This window comes from Sturnira hondurensis, unplaced genomic scaffold (assembly GCF_014824575.4).
Source record: "Sturnira hondurensis isolate 20B ecotype Veracruz unplaced genomic scaffold, ASM1482457v3 Scaffold0023092, whole genome shotgun sequence".
NCBI classification, from domain to species: domain Eukaryota; kingdom Metazoa; phylum Chordata; class Mammalia; order Chiroptera; family Phyllostomidae; genus Sturnira; species Sturnira hondurensis.
This window is the reverse complement of record NW_028095723.1, coordinates 64,439-83,964: the sequence shown is the minus strand read 5'-3', so window position 1 is coordinate 83,964 and position 19,526 is coordinate 64,439. Positions and strand designations below refer to the sequence as shown.

General features: G+C 39.7%; 1 protein-coding gene across 5 annotated transcripts in view; it reads right to left on the bottom strand.

The window, feature by feature from the left end:
• Positions 1-18,524, bottom strand: part of PLS3 (plastin 3) — a 104,368-nt gene extending 85,844 nt beyond the window's left edge. For 3 of the 5 annotated variants that reach the window (XM_037037371.1, XM_037037370.1, XM_037037367.1), the window contains exon 1: positions 18,394-18,524. The gene's annotated coding sequence lies outside the window, so the exon portion shown is untranslated. Of the gene's footprint in view, positions 1-17,728; positions 17,750-18,393 lie in introns of those variants that run through there. The other 2 variants (XM_037037372.1, XM_037037369.1) reach the window with 2 other exon arrangements.
• Between the last annotated feature and the right edge of the window lie 1,002 nt (positions 18,525-19,526).

Here is a 19,526-nt window from a genome sequence, read left to right as displayed (position 1 = left end):
CGCAAGCATTCTCTTAAAAGGCCTATGCACAGATTCATTTGCTCACAAACACATGCCCTAAGCTCCAGCTAAGGGCACCAGGGACATACAGGGGGGAACTGAATTCTCTGGCTTCAGGGCGAAGGCTAGAGGGGCAGCTCTCTCCTGTCCAGGATGCCATTGTTCCTTTGTTGAGCAACCCACCCCCGCCACACCCTACAGGGACAGGCAGGTGCCAAATCTAAGTCTCCATTAACCAAATTAACACAGCTGTTGCCTGCCCTAATGATCTCTGAGACCCAGGCCCACCCACTTATGCAAGCGGCCAGAACCTCTTTTGAGGGCTAAACCACACAAGGGGCCAGCCTGGGCCCATGCTGTGGACATTCCTAAAAATCTCTCAAAGGTCCATAAACCCCAAACAAACAGCAACTGGCTGAAGCATGCACTGTACCTCTTGCTAACAGGTCCCAAGCATGGCACTAGTGGCATTTGGCCTTGGTTCACAGAATAACCACTCTCAGGTGCCTCTGAAACCTATACAGGAAGCCACCAACCAAAGATCACTTTCTAGCTTCTATCAAGTGGCCCTGGCTGGACACAGGCAGCAACTGATCTTGGTCTATACCAAAGTCCCTCCCAAGAAGTCCCAGAACCAACACACCAAGTGGCTGGCTTCGGACAACAACAGAGTACTACCTGATTAGCACCACAAAAGACAGGCTCAAATGGTCACCTGGTCAAGCACCTGAGCTCCCACTAAAGCAAATTCCACTTTGTGGAGTAGACCCACAAAACAACATTTCTGTTGAAGTTATGACCAGCCCTCACAGCCAGCCAGTCAGCCTGAAGATCAATCTGACCCATTGACATGTTAACAGCAATCAAGGCTAAACCACAACAGGAGGGCACACACAACCAATACAATGGACACCCCTGGAGCACTAGACTCAGTAACCAGAGAGACTGTGCCTCTGGGCCCCACAGGACACCTACTATTAAGGATACTCTGCCAAGATCTACATAATACATTGGGAAAAAAACACAGGGACACAGCCAAAATAAGAGAACAAAGAAATATGTCCCAAATTAAAGAACAGGACAAAACTCCAGAAAATGAACTAAACAAAATGGAGGCAAACAATCTACCAGATGCAGAGTTCAAAACACCAGTTATAACTATGTGTAATGAATTTAGGGGAAGAATGAATTGTCTCAGTAAGAACTTAAAGAGATAGGAAACATTTAAAAAGGAAAATAGAAACCACAAAAAAGAACAAGTCAGAAATGAAGAATACATTAGATGGAACCATCATCAGATTAGAGGACGGAGAGGATCAAATCAGTGGTTTGAAAGATATGGTAGAAGAGGCCCTGGCTGGTGTAGCTCAGTAGATTGAGCACGGGCCTGCGAACCAGATGATCACAGTTCATTTCCCGGTCAGGGCACATGCCTGGGTTGCAGGCCAGTTCCCAGCAGGTGACTCACGAGAGGCAACCATACATTGATATTTCTCTCCTTCCCTCCCCCTCTAAAGATAAATAAATAAAATATTTTTTTAAAAAAAGAAACATAAGGTAGAAGAAAACACCCACTTGGAACACAAAAAAGTTGTTTTTCTTTATGAGAATAGCTTAAGAGACCTCCAGGAGAACATCAAGCATAACAACATTTGCATCATGGGGTGTCCGAAGTATAGAAGACCGCAAGGAACTGAAAACCTACTTGAAGAAATAATGACTGAAAAACTTTCCTAACTTGGTGAATGAAACAGACATAGAAGCATGGGAAGCACAGAGAGTCCCCAAAAAGATGAACACAAAGAAGCCCACATCAAGACACATCAACATTAAAATGGCAGAAGTTAAAGACAAAGAGAGAATCTTAAAAACAGCAAGGGAAAAGCAGTTAGTTATCTATAAGGGAACTTGTCAGCTGATTTCTCAACAGAAACACTGCACACCAGAAGGGACTGGCATGAAATACTCAGTGATGAAAAGCAAGGATGTACAACCAAGATTACTCTATCCAGTAAGGCTCTCATTTAGAATCAACGGAGAAATAAAGAGCTTCTCAGAGAAGAAAAAAAACTAAAGGAGGTCATCATCACAAAACCAGTATTACAAGAAATGTTAATGGGACTTCTTTAAGAAGAAAAAATATGAATAAGAAAATACCATATTTTTAGGACTATAGAATGCACCAGACCATAAGATGCTCCTAGGTTTTAGAGGAGGAAATTAGAAAAACAATATTTTAAAGCAAAAATGTAGTAAAATATTTAATAACCTCTGACCCCCCATAGTGAGCGAGGCAAGCTACACTCAGACTACAAGACACACCTCCATTTTCCTCCCAAATTTGGGGGAAAATAGTGTGTCTTATAGTCTAAAAAATATGGTATCCCAAAGAAAAATATTCTCAATGACAAAGGCAAATACATAATAAAAGTAGTGGATTAACCAATACTAAAGCTAGTAGAAAGGCTAAAAGGCAAAAGTAGGATGATAATGTGTAATTACAACAGGAAATTAAGGGACACATACAAAAACACATAAAAGTAAAAAATAATGACAAAAATATGAGGAGTTCAAACTTAAGCAACCATCAACTTAAAATAGACTGCTAAAAATATACCTTAGTATATATGAAGCTCATGGTAACAACAAACCAAAAATATACAAGAGATAATACAAGAAATAAAGAGAAAGGAGTCTAAACAATACTAAAGTGAGTGAAACAACATACAAGAGTACAGAATAAGAGAATTAAGAAACAGACAACTACAATAATAATCAGAAAACAGAAAATGATAAAATAGCAATAATTACATGAATATCAATAATTACTTTAAATGTAAATGGCTTAAATGCTCCAATTGAAAGACAAATGGATAAAGTGATACATAGGACTTCCGCCAAGATGGAGTTGTAGGTGGAAACACTGTGCCTTCTCCCACAACCCAGTTTGAATACAACAAAGGTTTGGAGAACAAAGACTCAGCCAAAGAACAGAAAATTGAACTATATGGAAGTCCAGCAACAACAAACCCTTCAACCTGACCGGTAAGAGGGGCGGAGCCAGCAGCGCAGCAGGGTTGGGCAGGAAGGATCCCCCAACCCCAGGCGCCCAGGCAGCTCCGAGTCGGGCTGACCCAGTGAGGGCTCAGGACCGAGGGCTGGCTGTGGTCACACATTCACGCGACCAGCAGGGAGTGAGCAGTGAGACAGACCGTGGAGCCCCCAGCAACGAACCCAGAACCCAGCAGCGGGCTGACTGCGGTCGCACATCCAGCTCATTGGGACAGATCCCTTGGCCTGCAGTGGCGGCGGGAGGCAGCAGAGGGGGCCAGCCATTGCTTTCCTTTGGCCCCGCCCCCACATACAGCGTCACAACCCAGCGACTGAGTGGCCCGGCCCTGGTGAACGCCTAGGGCTCTGCTCCTCATACGTAACAGGCACGAACAGTCCAAAATATGGCTCAAGGGAAACTCAAAGCCCCAGAGCCGATAACTCTAAGCGACCAGGAAATAGCGAACCTCTCAGATGTGCAGTTCAAGACACTGGTGATCAGGATGCTCACAGAACTGGTTGATTTTAGCCACAAATTAGAGGAACATATGAAGGCTAAACTAATTGAAATGAAGGGAAATGCACAGGAAAACAATAGTGATGGAAAGGAAACTGGGACTCAGATCAATGGAATGGACCAGAAGGAAGAACGAAACATCCAACCAGAAAAGAATGAAGAAACAAGAACTCAAAAAAATGAGGAGAGGCTTAAGAACCTCCAGGACATCTTTAAACGTTCCAACATCCAAATTATAGGGGTACCAGAAGGGGAAAAGAAACAGCCACGAGTGGAAAACATATTTGAACAAATAATAAAGGAGAACTTCCCCAGTCTGGCAAAGGAAATAGACTTCCAGGAAATCCAGGAAGCTCAGAGAGTCCCAAAGAAGTTGGACCTAAGAAGGAACACACCAAGGCACCATTACCATCATAATTGCATTAGCCAAGATTANAGGGGAAATATAGAATCTAAAGAACTTGAGACACGTGGTCATAAACTAAAGGGGGGAGGGTGGGGGAGGGGGTGTGCAGGGTGTAGGGGAATGAAGGGGGGAATAGAACAACAACTGTAATGGTATAATCAATAAAATCTATTTTAAAAAAATAAAAAAAATAAGGCCCTGGCTGGCGTAGCTCAGTGGATTGAGCAGGAGCCTGCGAACCAGAGGATCGCAGTTCGATTCCCAGTCAGGGCACATGCCTGGGTTGCAGGCTGGTTCCCTGCAAGCCAACTCCCAGCAGGGGACGCACGAAAGGCAACCATACATTGATGTTTCTCTCCCTCTCTCCTTCCCCTCTAAAGATAAATAAATAACAAATCTAAAAAAAATAAAAATAAAAAAATAAAGTGATGCATATATACAACGGAATATTACTTGGCCAGAAAAATGGAATCTTACCATTTGTGGCAGATAGTATGAATGGGCCTAGTGGGTATTGTACTAAGTTAAATTAGAGAAAGACGTATACCATATGATTTCACTTGTATGTGCAATCTACAAAACAAAATAAACAAAGAAGCAAGACAGAAGCAAATTCAAAGATGCAAAGAAAAAGCTGATGGTTGCCAGAGGGGAAGGAAGATGGGTGGCTTGGGAGAAAAAGGTGAAGAGATTAAGAAGTACAAATTGGCAGTCACAAAATAGTTATGGGGATGTAAAATACAGTTTAGGGAATATAGTAAATAATATTGCAGCAACTATACATGGTGTCATGTGGGTACAAGATGTATAGAATTACTTCATAAGTTATATAAATGTCTAACCACTATATTGTACAGCTGATACTAACACAATATTGACTGTCAACTGTAATTGAGAAAAAGTTAAAAGTAAAAAGTGAAAAAAATTTAAGTGAAAAATTATTAATATGTCCAAATTTCATCTTTAACTCTAAAGTCAAACAGTTCTCACAGTGGAAGTGCAATCCATAACATTTACTCATGACCATTCTTCTACAATAACTAAAAAAAGGAAGCCACTTGCTTAGTTTTCTTATAGGTTTGCATTGTTTTGTGTTGTATTCAAGATGACTCATAGGTTACTCATCTTCTGATTAGGATTTCACAATTTAATATTTATACAATGAAATATTATTCATCCATAGAAAGGAATGAAGCTTATTATTCAGCAAGTACTATTCTTGGCCCTTTATTTTTCACCTTTTCAAATGTATACATGGAAACCTGCTGTGTGTCAGGTGCATTGCAAGGAACTATGAGAAGGGGGCCTCCCTGTCAGGATTTTTTTATCTTTTTCCCTAGAAGTACAGTTCTCTCTATAGCACATGGAAGGAATATAGCACTACTGTCTTTGAAGAAAAGCATACAGTACAGCAGACATAGCACATTCATTAGATTCTCTCCCACCAAAATAAAAAAATGATCAGATTTGTAATCCTGGGTTTTTATGCTCATTTTAAAGTCTGTGACATTCCAGACATTTAAGACAAGAAATTAAGGTATATCAGCTATACCTACAGTTACTTACTACTTTCCTTAAGTTAGATAAAACCTAACAGAATATTGAACTGCAGAAAGTGTGAGAGTTGAGTGTACAAATTAAAAGTGAATCGATGTCTTTTAGGGCTTCTGCATACATGGATAGTTCCACAGCTGCAGAACCAACTACTGCAGAAGTACATGCTCGGCACAACATCTACAATTTACTAAAGCTGGAAAGAATTTTATTTTTGTAAAAACTAAATGGGGTGTGGCTCATTTTCTTGCCAAAGGGCTATTTTATTCCAAGACATTGGTGTCTGCTGACCTTCATTTATAGGCTGAGCAATGTTCTATTTAAGTAAAATTAACTCATTGCAGGCACTTTTTTAGGATGCAATAACTATTGTGAAGACATAACAATGTTTAAATTTGATTTGTTCTTAGTTTAGATTTGATTATATTGGGTTAAAAATGAATTTCTTTGTTGGCACAAGGTTTAAATTTAGAAATTGCTTTATGTTAGGAAAAAAGACCATATTTAAGTTCATTTTCTACAAAGGAGGATATTTTTAGGTTTCATGAAATCAAATAGTACTATTTTGTTTTTCTCTTTTACTAGTCTGCAGGAGTATCTTACTCATCTTTGTGGCTCTAGCACTTAACCACCTTCATTAATCGTGTTTTTTTTAGTTGAATGAATGATGACACCATTTCACAAACAGACTAATTAATGTATTGCCCCTGTTAATATCCTTGGCTGTTACTCCATTTTGTAGTTTGTACTATTCTCAATATATACTTGAAAACTTTGGGAAAATTTTTAAGTTTTCCCGAGTTTTACATCTATAAATGGCTTACAAGCCTTCTTTTACATAATACTTAACATATTTCAAGGTACCTGACTTGACATATTAATCTTCTCCTTGACTTTACAGAAATTTTCTGTGGTTAAAGTTTTCCCCCTTCTGCTAACCCCTGCAAATGTATTCTAGTTTGTTTTTTCTCAGAGATCCAACTAATGCTGGGACACTTGGATTTAGGGTAAGACACCAAATACATGGATTGGCTGATATTTTTAAATATGTAAATCTGTCACTATTACTTTTTTGTGATCTACTCTTAATGATAATTTGACTATATTTGTTTTTTAATTATCATAAGACAAAATATAAAAATTTAATTATTCATAAGCACTCACAAAAATGATTCAACTGTAGCTTTAAACTGGAGACCCACAAACTGCTCAAAATATTTGTTGAATGTGTCAATGTCTTTTATCATTTCCTGGTTTGTCCCTTCAAAAACTTCCACTAGAAGAAAAACAGGCATCATAAATTTAAGATTAATATGTTCTGGACTCACCGATTACTAAAGATTACATGTCACCTTGGAAAGATGGTAATCTAATTTATAACCTTTTACTGTCCCCAGCATTTTGTGTTTTCACTTATTTATTTTTTTCTTTTCTCCTATTTTTCAAAGATAAACCTTCCAACATTCACATGTCTACTATTTCTACTATTGTAGAAACACTGAAAAATCTGAAGCATTTTTTCCTCCCAACCAAAATCAGGCATCAATATCACTTACTACCTTTCATGGTGATCTAAGCTCTATTTGTTAGTGGCAATGAATTTATAATGTTGTCTGTAATGTATTAAAGAACCCATATTTCCATTTTTTCTTTGAAGGCTATTTCTTTAGACTCTTAGATGGCATATTCTCACAAAAGGATAAGTTAAATGGTAAATAGATTTTGGTAGGTAAGCAAACTTGGAACTTTGTTAAAAATCCCTCACACAATAAAAAGCAATTGAAGACATATTTTCACAACGCCATTAAATAAAACAAAAAATAAATGAGCCTATTTATCTTGAGTGGTGACACTTAAGGAAAAATGGTTTGCTTAGAGAAAAATGAAGAGGAGATAGATAAATGTACGTACCTGACAAAGATCATCTGAGGCAACAGTAACTGACTTGTAAATGGAAACATTTACTAAGTATCTATTATACAGCAGTTTCTTTTCTTTTAAAAAAATACTTCATTTATTTATTTATTTTAGGGAGAAGGGAAGGGATGGAGAAGGGAGAAAAAACATCGATTCAAGAGAGAAACATAGATGGGCTGCCTCTCATACATATCCTGACCAGACCGAACCCACAACCCAGGCTGTGCCCAGACTGGAATCAAACAGATGACCTCTTGCTTTGGGAAAGAAAGCCCAACCAACTGAGCCACACCAGTCAGGGCATATGCTAGTTTCTTTACAAATGTTCTCATTTAATTCTAAGGCCAACAATGCAAATAAGTGGTATTATCACATTTTATAGATGGAGAAAATGAGGTTGAGGACTTAAAAAACTTCCCCAATGCCACAGAGATATAAAATAACAAAACCATATCATGCTAAAATCCATTCTGATTCTGAAACATAGCATATATACAACATCCCTCTGAAAATAAAAGAAAAATAGAGATATCAGGTCAAACCCTTCCAACATGGGTGTTAGTGACACTGGCGAACCGAGGGAAGGGTCTGTGAAGTAGCATGGGATAAGTTTAGAGAGGCATATGCAGTGTACAAGGAGCCATTCAAATATACAAAACATTTAAGTCAAGTGTTTGTAATTTGAGGAGTCACCATATACTGACACTAGGCACAAAGCTAGTGGAAGCATCAGAATTTTTACCACAACTGAACCTCTGATTAGTACTATTATTTAAGCAACCTGAATGAAATAAAAAAAAAAAAACCTTTGAGTTTATTGAGTGATGATGTCAAGGTAATTTAAGAGACCAATAGCCTGGGATTAAACAAACCTATCAACAAAGACCCATTTAATCAACTCCAGGATTAAAAATTTCTGTAGGATACTGAAAGTTTATGATCACAAGTAAGTTCTCTATACTTAAACTGAGTTTTATAGCAACATGAAATTTACAGGCTACTTAAAAACAAACCGGTCTCCTTTCCTCCACTAAGAATTCCATTTCAAAAATAGAACTTCCTATGATTGTACACTGCACAGGATTCTACTTCATCTTGCTTTGCACCTGTTAACTAGATCAGAGGAAACCAAAATATTTCCAAGACATATACTTAACCTAAACCAGCTCCAGTTTAGTCACATATGATACACTATATAAGGAATGGCTTTCTTTTCTTTTTTGATTGCTACTGTTAGCAGTCAAGGCTCATTTTTGGCAATGTATAACTTCCAGAGATTGTCAAAGGAAATGATCTGTAAAAACAAAACTCCTTGACATTTTTTTCCTACGTATTTATCTCAACAAAATAATCAGTCACAAAAGGGTTCTTGCCCAAGGAAGTTCTCTGAAGCACTTTCTATATGATATGACAATAACATAAACTTTCAACAAGCCAGAATCAGTAAAATAGATTATGAAATATCCATCACACAGACTATTATACAGTGATTTTAAACATTTTCAAAAATATCTGATCACATGAAAACACGTTCAGAATGTAATAAATGAAAAGAGTAGGATATAAGCTGTATAACCAAGCTTGATCCCAATTATATAACTATTTTTCTTTTGATACAGGAAATAGATAAAACACATAAAGAAGTGTTAGGTGATACAATTTTTAGTAATTTTAATTTTCTTTTTTATAAACCAGTTTATATTTTCCTTTAAGATTTTTAGAATGATCTTGTATTTCTTTAATCCAAAGTAAAGTGATTAAAAGCATCTGGAGTATGCACTACTTAAGACAGTTTTCCAGTGTCGTGGATTACTTTAGTAACCTTTAGATTACTAAATCATACATAGGGACTTTTATACCAATAGGATACACCTGAGACATCATTTCCTGTTATTTTCACATCTGAGAAAACACTGTGCAGTCTATGATGGTAATTCTCCCTGACCTGAAATGCAAACCCCAAAATACCAAAAAGGACCATAAGAAATGGCAAAATGGGAATATGCAAGCAAATTAAGAAATACAGGGGGAAAAAGCTTAAAAGTTTTACTCATCTATAATATTACTCTATGTCAACAGCAGGTCAATTCTGAGTGCACACTATGTAATCAGAGCATATAATATAAAAGATAATAATATCAACATTCAAAGCTATGATGCTACTACCCTCACAAAATTTTATGGAAGGTAAAAACTTTAAATAAATATTTAAAAACAGTTTAAGAGAATCAGAGTTATATTTTCAGTGAATGATTTATAAGATAACACAAATAATTTGCTATTAATCTTTTAAACTAGAGATAGTAAAGATAAGAGCTCAGAATTACAAAAGAAAAAGATTTAGCGAAAAGAACCCACTCTTCAGAACTAGTTATATGATACTAGGTTATTTTAAGTCCTTTAACCAGGGCTGTCTGCTCATCTCATTTTTTTAAATATATTTTATTGATGATATCATTACAGTTGTTCTATTCCCCCCTTCATTCACCTACACCCTGAACACCCCTCCCCACCTTTAGTTTATGACCACCTGTCTCAAGTTCTTTAGATCCTATATTTCCCCTACTATTCTTGCCCTCTCCCTTATCTATTTTTTTACCTACCATCTATGCTTATTTTCTATATCTTCTCCCGCCTTCTCCTCCTCCCACTCCCCTGTTGCTAACCCTCCATATGTTCTTCATTACCATGGTTCCTCTCCTGATCTAGCTGTCCTCTTGGTTTGCTTTTGTTTTAGGTGTGGTTGTTAGTAACTGTTGAGTTTGCTGTCCTTTCACTGTTCATATTTTTCATCTTCTTTTTCTTAGATAAGTCCCTTTAACATTTCATATAATAAGGGCTTGGTGATGATGAACTCCTTGAATTTGATCTTATCTGAGAAGCACTTTATCTGCCCTTCCATTTTAAATGAAAGCTTTGCTGGATAGAGCAGTCTTGAATGTAGGTCTTTGGATTTCATGACTTGGAATACTTCCTTCCAACTCCTTCTTGCCTGTAAGGTCTCTTTTGAGAAATCCGTGGACAGTCTGATGGGAACTCCTTTGTAGGTAACTGTCCCCTTATCTCTTGCTGCTTCTAGGATTCTCTCCTTCATTTTAATCTTGGCTAATGCAATTATGATGGTAATGGTGCCTTGGTGTGTTCCTTCTTAGGTCCAACTTCTTTGGGACTCTCTGAGCTTCCTGGATTTCCTGGAAGTCTATTTCCTTTGCCAGACTGGGGAAGTTCTCCTTTATTATTTGTTCAAATATGTTTTCCACTCGTGGCTGTTTCTTTTCCCCTTCTGGTACCCCTATAATTTGGATGTTGGAACGTTTAAAGATGTCCTGGAGGTTCTTAAGCCTCTCCTCATTTTTTTGAGTTCTTGTTTCTTCATTCTTTTCTGGTTGGATGTTTCGTTCTTCCTTCTGGTCCATTCCATTGATCTGAGTCCCAGTTTCCTTTCCATCACTATTGTTTTCCTGTGCATTTCCCTTCATTTCAATTAGTTTAGCCTTCATATGTTCCTCTAATTTGTGGCTAAAATCAACCAGTTCTGTGAGCATCCTGATCACCAGTGTCTTGAACTGCACATCTGAGAGGTTCGCTATTTCCTGGTCGCTTAGAGTTATCGGCTCTGGGGCTTTGAGTTTCCCTTGAGCCATATTTTGGACTGTTCGTGCCTGTTACGTATGAGGAGCAGAGCCCTAGGCGTTCACCAGGGCCGGGCCACTCAGTCGCTGGGTTGTGACGCTGTATGTGGGGGCGGGGCCAAAGGAAAGCAATGGCTGGCCCCCTCTGCTGCCTCCCGCCGCCACTGCAGGCCAAGGGATCTGTCCCAATGAGCTGGATGTGCGACCGCAGTCAGCCCGCTGCTGGGTTCTGGGTTCGTTGCTGGGGGCTCCACGGTCTGTCTCACTGCTCACTCCCTGCTGGTCGCGTGAATGTGTGACCACAGCCAGCCCTCGGTCCTGAGCCCTCACTGGGTCAGCCCGACTCGGAGCTGCCTGGGCGCCTGGGGTTGGGGGATCCTTCCTGCCCAACCCTGCTGCGCTGCTGGCTCCGCCCCTCTTACCGGTCAGGTTGAAGGGTTTGTTGTTGCTGGACTTCCATATAGTTCAATTTTCTGTTCTTTGGCTGAGTCTTTGTTCTCCAAACCTTTGTTGTATTCAAACTGGGTTGTGGGAGAAGGCACAGTGTTTCCACCTACACCTCCATCCTGGCGGAAGTCAGCTCATCTCATTTTAATTAACTACTATCATTTTACAAATGATATTTTAACAAATGTCATCAAATATAAGTTTAAGCAATGGGAAAAATGCATAATTCAGAAGAACCACAGTTAAAGAACCAGCATATAATTGGCAAGATGATAATAAACATTAAAAATTAATTCCAATTTAATAGATTTAAGGGTCGGGCATGAAAATGACCCATCTAAAAAAAGAAAAAATGTGACTTCTTGATATATTTTAGAGATCAGACCCTTGTCCAAGGTGTCATTGGCAAATCTGTCTTCCCACGCAGTTGGTCCTCTTTTCATTTTAATGCTGTTTTCTTTAGAAGCTTTTTATTTTGATGCGATCCCATGTGTTTATTCTTTCCTTTATGTCCCTTGTTCTAGGGGGCGTATTGGTGAAAATATTGCCATATGGAATATCAGACAACTGTACTTAAACAATAAAATTAAAAAAATAAAAATTTATTGAGCGCGGGCCTGCGAACCAGAAGATTGCAGTTCGATTCCCAGTCAGGGCACATGCCTGGGTTGCAGGCCAGTTCCTGGCAGGGGACACAGAATACATTGTTTGTCACCAGCAGAGGCAACCATACACTGATATTTCTCTCCCTCTCTTCTCCTCTAAAGATAAATAAATAAAAATAAAAAAAATAAAAATAAAAAAATATAAATTTAAAAAAGTGACCTAGAGCCCAACACTTTGTTTTTCAACTGAAGATCTATATTAACTTCTCACCCTTTCTGTGTTAGTGATGGCATGAAACTTAAATAAATAGATTGTCTCCTTCATTATGCACTTTTGCATATCTACATGTTGTGCTTGCTCCCTTAGAGTACAATTATAAGGAGAAACACTTGATTTTTCATGAGCAATTTTACACAAAACCTTTTATTACAGACAGCCATAAATCTAAGAATGAAGTATGATAAGCTATCAGATTCTGTTATGATAAATAATGAACATTAACACACTGGTTAGTAGTTACTTGAGAAGGGTAAAAAAACAACCCAACCCATCACCACATTAATGACTTTCACAGGCTACTTAGCATAGTTGAGCAGATAATATATATATATAAGAAAGTATTAGCCCTGGCTGGAGTAGCGCAGTGGATTGAGCATGGGCCTGTGAAGCAAAGGGTTGCCGATTCGATTCCCAGTCAGGGCACATGCCTGGGTTGCAGGCCAGGTCCCCAGTAGGGGAAAACATGAGAGGCAACCACATATTGATGTTTCTCTCCCACTCTTTCTCCTTTCCTTTCCCTCTCTCTAAAAATAAATAAAAAAAATATTTTTTAAAAAGAAAAGTATTACATTATGGCTTTTTATTCTCATGTTATCAACCATTTCTCTTATTTTTCATTCTATTATATCTGGCTTTATTTTTCCTTTGCTTGTGAAATTGGATGGCTGAAGAACATTTATAGACAAGTATATATGTGGCAAGACTTAAATGATGAGAACTCTGCCATTTTTATAAACTCTTGTTAAAGCTCCAGTGTTTCTATGATATACTACTACAGTACTTTGAATTTATATAGCACCTGTCTGTTGAAAAGCCAAAGCTTACATAGTTCACTTATCCTTTCTGCATGCTTGTGAAATACATTGATTGGAAACAGATGGCTAACAAATAAAGTGAAATCCATACGAACAGTAACTTCCATGATTTACTTAATATGGCTTATCCATCCAAACTGTAGAGGACTAAAAGGCCTTGGATTCCACACTCGATGCCTTTTCTAATAAACAACACTACTTCCTTACCATCAAACAAATTTTTAGACTGGTCAGAAAAATTAATTTCTCATAATATAAAATCAGTAGGTTTTATGTGTCAAAAGTCTTTGTTAGAGAATGATATAAACAGTACCTACACATTAAACTAACATTAGTCTTGGAATATGCCAATGGTTATCATCAATTTTCCCACAGGTATTTAACTTGGTTCAATATAGTTGCATCAAAAATTGAAAAGTCAACTGATAAATATAACTGAAATAAGCCAGAGTATAACTCTTTGAAAATAAAATTCCCAGGAAATCAAAAGCCTTGATCCAAGGCCTCATTTTATAAATTAGAAAATTCATGGTGTCTGGCACCTGTATGTATTCAGTGTTAGTTACCAATAAAATAAATTTTAAGTGGCTTTCTCAAGGTCAAACTATGAATCAGTGGCAGAGCCATGTCTAGAATCTAGTTCTTCTAAAGCCAATTCCAACATACTTCCCCCTTAGTATTTTAATTTTCACTTAACCAGCAATGCTTTTTCATCCCTTAAAACACTTTATTCTAATATTTATCTTTCAAATACTGAAAATAAGGTAAATTCAATATTAAACACATTGGATTTTTTGAAACTGCCTAGCCTCCACAACTACCTACAAGTTGGCCCAAGTATTATCAGATCTTTTCCTGAAGCTGACATTTCATGATTAGACAGTCTTTTGTATGTCTAAGCCATAACTTTAACCAAAGCTGTCTCATAACTAAAAACAGCTAGTCATGACCACTGGTATGTAAAAGAGCTTCCAATAGTGCAATATATCTAAAAAGCTTTTGAAACTTCCAACACATTTAATATATATTACATGTTACATCACTCTTTACAATAATTTATACAGACAACATGATCTGGCTGTTTTCTCCTAAACTGAGTTGTATTATTATCGTAGATCAAAGTTTTCCCCCTCTGGATTACGTTCCACCAAAAGAAAAATTACCCTATGAGCAAGCACAAAATGATTCTAAAAACAGATACCCAAGGTGTCATGTATAGATAAATGTTTGTTTGCAATTTTACACCAGGTATTTTTGGAATCTGTACTAAATAGCAAAACAGTTTAGCATACATATTCCACCTAGATTACACTATATCAAACACAATAGCAAATTCGTGAATTTATCGTATGTGCTAAGAATATTATGTCAGTAAATTTCTTGGAAAGGCAAGTAGAAATAATGCTTAAAACAGAATATAGAATAATCAGTGGCAAGTGAACTTTCTTCTTTTCTTTGTTTCACCAAAAATAATCACTTCTGAGCTTAAGCACCGTGGCCTAACTACACTCTTATTTCCAGCAAAAGTCATGCTGTCTGCCTAGGAGCAAAATTTTATTTGCTTTCTGATAGTGCCTTTGATATGACATTCTGCCAGTATAGTCATGGTCAAATCTAATATGCACATGACCATTTGTAGAAGAGGCTTAATCTCAAACAAATACTATTCATAGTTATAATTAACCTTTCTACACAAAATGCCATAAGCCTACATTTTTAGCAACTGAATCTCAATGATGGCATCAGACTAGAGACCAGGGTCTTAAATATTGTGTTAAGTCAAGGCAGAGCATAATTTGCCTCGCCAAGTAAAGAAAGAGGTTGATAACTTGATAGATCTAACAACAGAAATTAAGAATTAGATGAACAAACCCCTAATTTTAATAATAAATTTGGGTTCATTAGATCAGATCACTAAAGAATGAAGTCAGCTATGTAGTTAGTGGTTTTAAATGAGTACTATCTCAAGACAATAAAATACCATGGACTAAGAGTGTAGTGATGATCCTGTTTTGGCATGAGCTAATAATATTTTAAGGAGCTTATCTTCCTACCACTTTTACTTAGTTGGATAGTTGTACTCTCCTTTTTTGAGGTTAAATATTTATTACAAGTTCAATCTGAAGTTATATCATCACCTCATTTCCGCTGGGGGGGTCTATCTACCAGTGTTGTTAGCTCTAATAACTCAGGTGCAGTTTAAACTCCACTTCCAGCTAACGTGTGCCCCAAGGCTAGCCTTGGGATCACAACTATTGTGCTTTCAAGTAGTTTTACTTTTTAGGCTCAGAAACCCATGCACAGCAGGAAAATGGGGTTCTGCAACCAGTCAGAGGTTGCTGCAGTACACAAAGGGTTTCTGCCTAAGGCATACAAAGCCAAAATCAATTCCTGTTCCCAGTTTTCAATTTTAGCTGCCATAGATGGTTTCAAGGCTGAATTTACATATCAGCTAAACCCATTTTTGTGAATAAGTAAAGCTTTTAAACTCATGACCTCAGAGATTCCTCTGCCCATTTCTATACTCAGTAATATGTAATCTGAATACCAAAACTGCCACGTTTTTCCTACAGAAACCATAACTTGGGCCACAAGGGTGGGTATTGGTCAGGATGGGAGTTATTTCAGTGTTCTCTCATTATTCTACTGAACTTTTGACAGGCAAAGTCCCAATCAACTCTATTTGCCAAATTTTGTGTCCAGTTTTTGTACCTTATTTCTGATCCAATTAATTCCATACCACAAGTAACTGATTGTTTATTTTATTGTCTTTTTTACTTCGTAGTTACATCTGACATTCAATATTATTTTGTATTAACTTCAGGTGTACAGCATAGTGGTTACATAATCATATACTTTACAAAGTGTTCCCTCCCACTATCTCCAGTACCCACCTGGCACCACACACAGTTATTACAATATTATTATCTATATTTCCTATGTTGTCCACATGACAATTTTGTAACTACCAACCTGTACTGCTCAATCCCTTCACCTTTTTCACCCAGTCCCTCATACCCTTCCCTCTGGCAACCAACTGATGGTTAATTTTAGTCAAGAAATGATCTACCACCTCCAAACAGATGCCTAATATAGAGAACACTACAATTAGAATATAGGCCAGACCCAGGAGTATGGACAGAGCCTTATTTTTTTAACACTATCTTATGGAATATTGCTTCAAATCTATCATTTATGGATAAGGTGTGAATAAAAGTACAATTTTCCTAAAAAATTAATAAGGTATTTTAAGATTTAGAAAAGCCATCACTAGATTGAAGGCCCATAGGGGAGACATATGTCCCAGCACAAACATATTTCAAGTTCTTATTTTAAAAACAATGCCTGTTTTAGAGAAGTCAAAGAACTTATATGTACATCCCATGGACACAAACTAATGGGGGAGGGGAAGTTGGAGGGTTGGCGAGTGTAGGGCAGTGGGAGGATAAAGGGGGAAAATTTGGAAAACTGTAAGAGCATAATCCATAAAATATACTTAAAAAACAATTTGTTTTTATTTTTGATAAAATCTGACCACTGAATTCCTTCTCTGTTCTCATCCAATCCAAGCAGAATCCCCTTGAGTAAAGACTAGTTCACACTCTCCTCCCTTTTTGCTGGAGTCGTTTTTTGGAAATGGAACTTCCGGCATTTTAAAGTCAAAAGAAGTCATATGACCATTACCCTAGGGGTACCAGAGACTTGAGGCACGTGATACCCAAAGGCATGTATGAGACTTCGGCCACTTCGTTGGAATTCACTGTAAATTGCATCTCCAGGATCAGACCTAGGCTCCCAATTACACTGTGACATCCATTTAAGTGTAGTAGTTCTTACCTCTCAGTAATTTTTAACTTCACCTATGTTTTCTACCTACTGTGTAGCCAGCCTGGCTCTCTGTCCTGCACCCCTCGTAGCAGGCCAGGCACCCCAAGCTTCCCGTTTATCTGATCCTAAGTGGCCTCGCCCTGTATCCTAGTTAGTTGTAAGCTCAACTTTCTGCACCTGCAGGGATGTGGTACACATCAGATGAGGTGCAAGAGGCAGCATGTACGGCATTAACCTCACTCCAAGTTCCAGACTGGGATCACCTCCTGCCCGGAGCGAGACGATCGGAGCCGCCAGCACAACAGAGCAGTAGCAACAGAGGCGGCAGGGGCCAACTTCAGGACTGGCGAGAAGCCAGGGCCAGGGTGGTCGGCGTCCCCTCAGCCTCTCATTAGAGCTCTCATAAGGACTGCGGGTGGGGGAAAGTAAATGCCGACAAGTGCAGCTGTGGGGGAAGGGGGATTGTACCCCCCTTCCTACCGCCCCTGGGGCTTGGCCACCCAGGGCGACTCCAGAGGTCCCGGGTTGTCTCGGTCCCGGCCGCACGCTCGGGGCTACAGAGCCAGAGGAGCTGTGGAGGAGCGGACAGCCGGCGGGAGTAAGAGAAAAGAACAGAAAGGTACTGCCCCCATTGGCCTGGGAGACATTCGGCTACTGAAAGGAAAAAAGTGCTTACTCATAGGGAGAGTTGGTGCGATTGCGACGCTCTTGCTAAGGGCAAGGGAAGGAGGCAGAATCCGACGGTGTGCCATTCGAGCCTCACTCCCTACCAGGGACCCGGGATCCCCCAGAGCCCCGGGGCGGCGTGGACCCGCGAGGTCACCTGAGGTGGGTGAGCAGGGGCTGGAAGAGTCGCAGGCTACGGGATCAGCGATTTCCTGAATCCGGACTGGGGAGGGGGGGGGTGGGGGTGGCAGTAGCTGGAGAAGGGCAACGGAGGGAAGTTAGGCGCTCGGTTTCCACTTCAGGGCCGGAACCACAGAAGGGAGGAAGAGCAAGGGTTGGCGTAAGGGGCTCCAGCTCAAGGTTGGCAACAAGTTAAAAGCAATTACTGGGAAAGCACCATCTGTAGTGAAGAGCAGAAAACGTACTTGCGGCGGGTGCCGTTCTTGGCGAACACTGTCAGTCCCACCCATCTCTGATGGTAACGATCGCTTTGGCGCCCAAGGACTAAGACAGATTTTTCCTGCCCCGACTCTCAGCCCGCTGCGCCCGCCACCTCCTCCCAGCAAGGCGCGTTTCTACTGAGGTTCAGGGAGATGCTGTCCCTAAGACCCACTCCAGCCAACGCCCAGGTACACCCCCTACCTTGGTGCCCTCCCGTGCCAACAAAGCACTTACCTAAAGTCACAGACTACCGGATCTGGCCCGAATACCTTCGACCGACACGCTCAAACAACTTCTGCCTCTCGGAATCTTTGAGGCTGCAGTTCTAAAGCCAGCACTCCCTCCTCCTTCAGCAAGCCCCTCCGCCCCTCCGCCCCTCCGCCCCTCCGCCGCCCCCATTGGTTCGGGTGGTGCTTGCTGGCGGCTTGGGAACCAGGAAGCGGATTGGGCCACGAGCCTGTCATATCAGCTGGGTGGGGAGTTGGGAGAATAATCACCGGGATGGGCTCCCCGGCTGCAACAGTAGGGCTGGAATCTGAGACTGGTCCCCAGATCCTGCTTCTCCCTCCCTCTGGTTAAGGCGAGATTAGAAAAGTCCATAGTGCCAGGCTCGGAGTACAAGTTCAAAAAAATCTTATGGAATAAGTGAAAAGATGGGAATGTCGGGGACGATGATTTGAATGCCACCAGGCCCCTATTTAAATCTATGGAAAATACAGTTTCTCACTGAAATCTCGAAGAGAATCTTGGTATGGTAGGGACTCTAGTAAGTTTCATTGGCTCCAATCAGCGCTGGTTCGGAGCAGCGCAGAGGAAAAACCTCAGCAATCCTCCCTTTCCTTAGGAGGTCTGGGAAGTAGACTATGGACAGGATGGGGCTCTCAAGTCTCTGGCTTTATGCCAAGTAAACTGTTGACCAAAATCTCCTGCCTGGTATATATTCCATGCAGAAAGAAGTGGAGGTCCGCAGGAATGGTGAAACTGAAGTGCTTCCACTGGTTTAAATAGAAATGGAATCAGTCTCCCTTCACCACAGAAAACTTGGAGACAAGCTCCTGTTCCCAGAGTACCTTTTCTTTTTTTTTAATTTTTATTTAATTCTTGTTCAAGTACAGTTTTCTGTCTTGTATTCCCAGCCCTGCCTCCCCAGTGCTCCCCACCTCCCTCCCATCTCCACCCCCACCTTAGTTATTGTCCATGTGTCCTTTATACTTGTTCATTTGAGTCCTTCCCCTTTTCCCCTGTGATTCTCTCCCGTCTCCCCTCTGGACCCTGTCAGCACCTTCTGCATTTCAGTGTCTTTGGTTACATTCTGCTTGCTTGTTTGTTTTGTTGTTTAGATTCCTGTTAACGGTGAGATCATATGG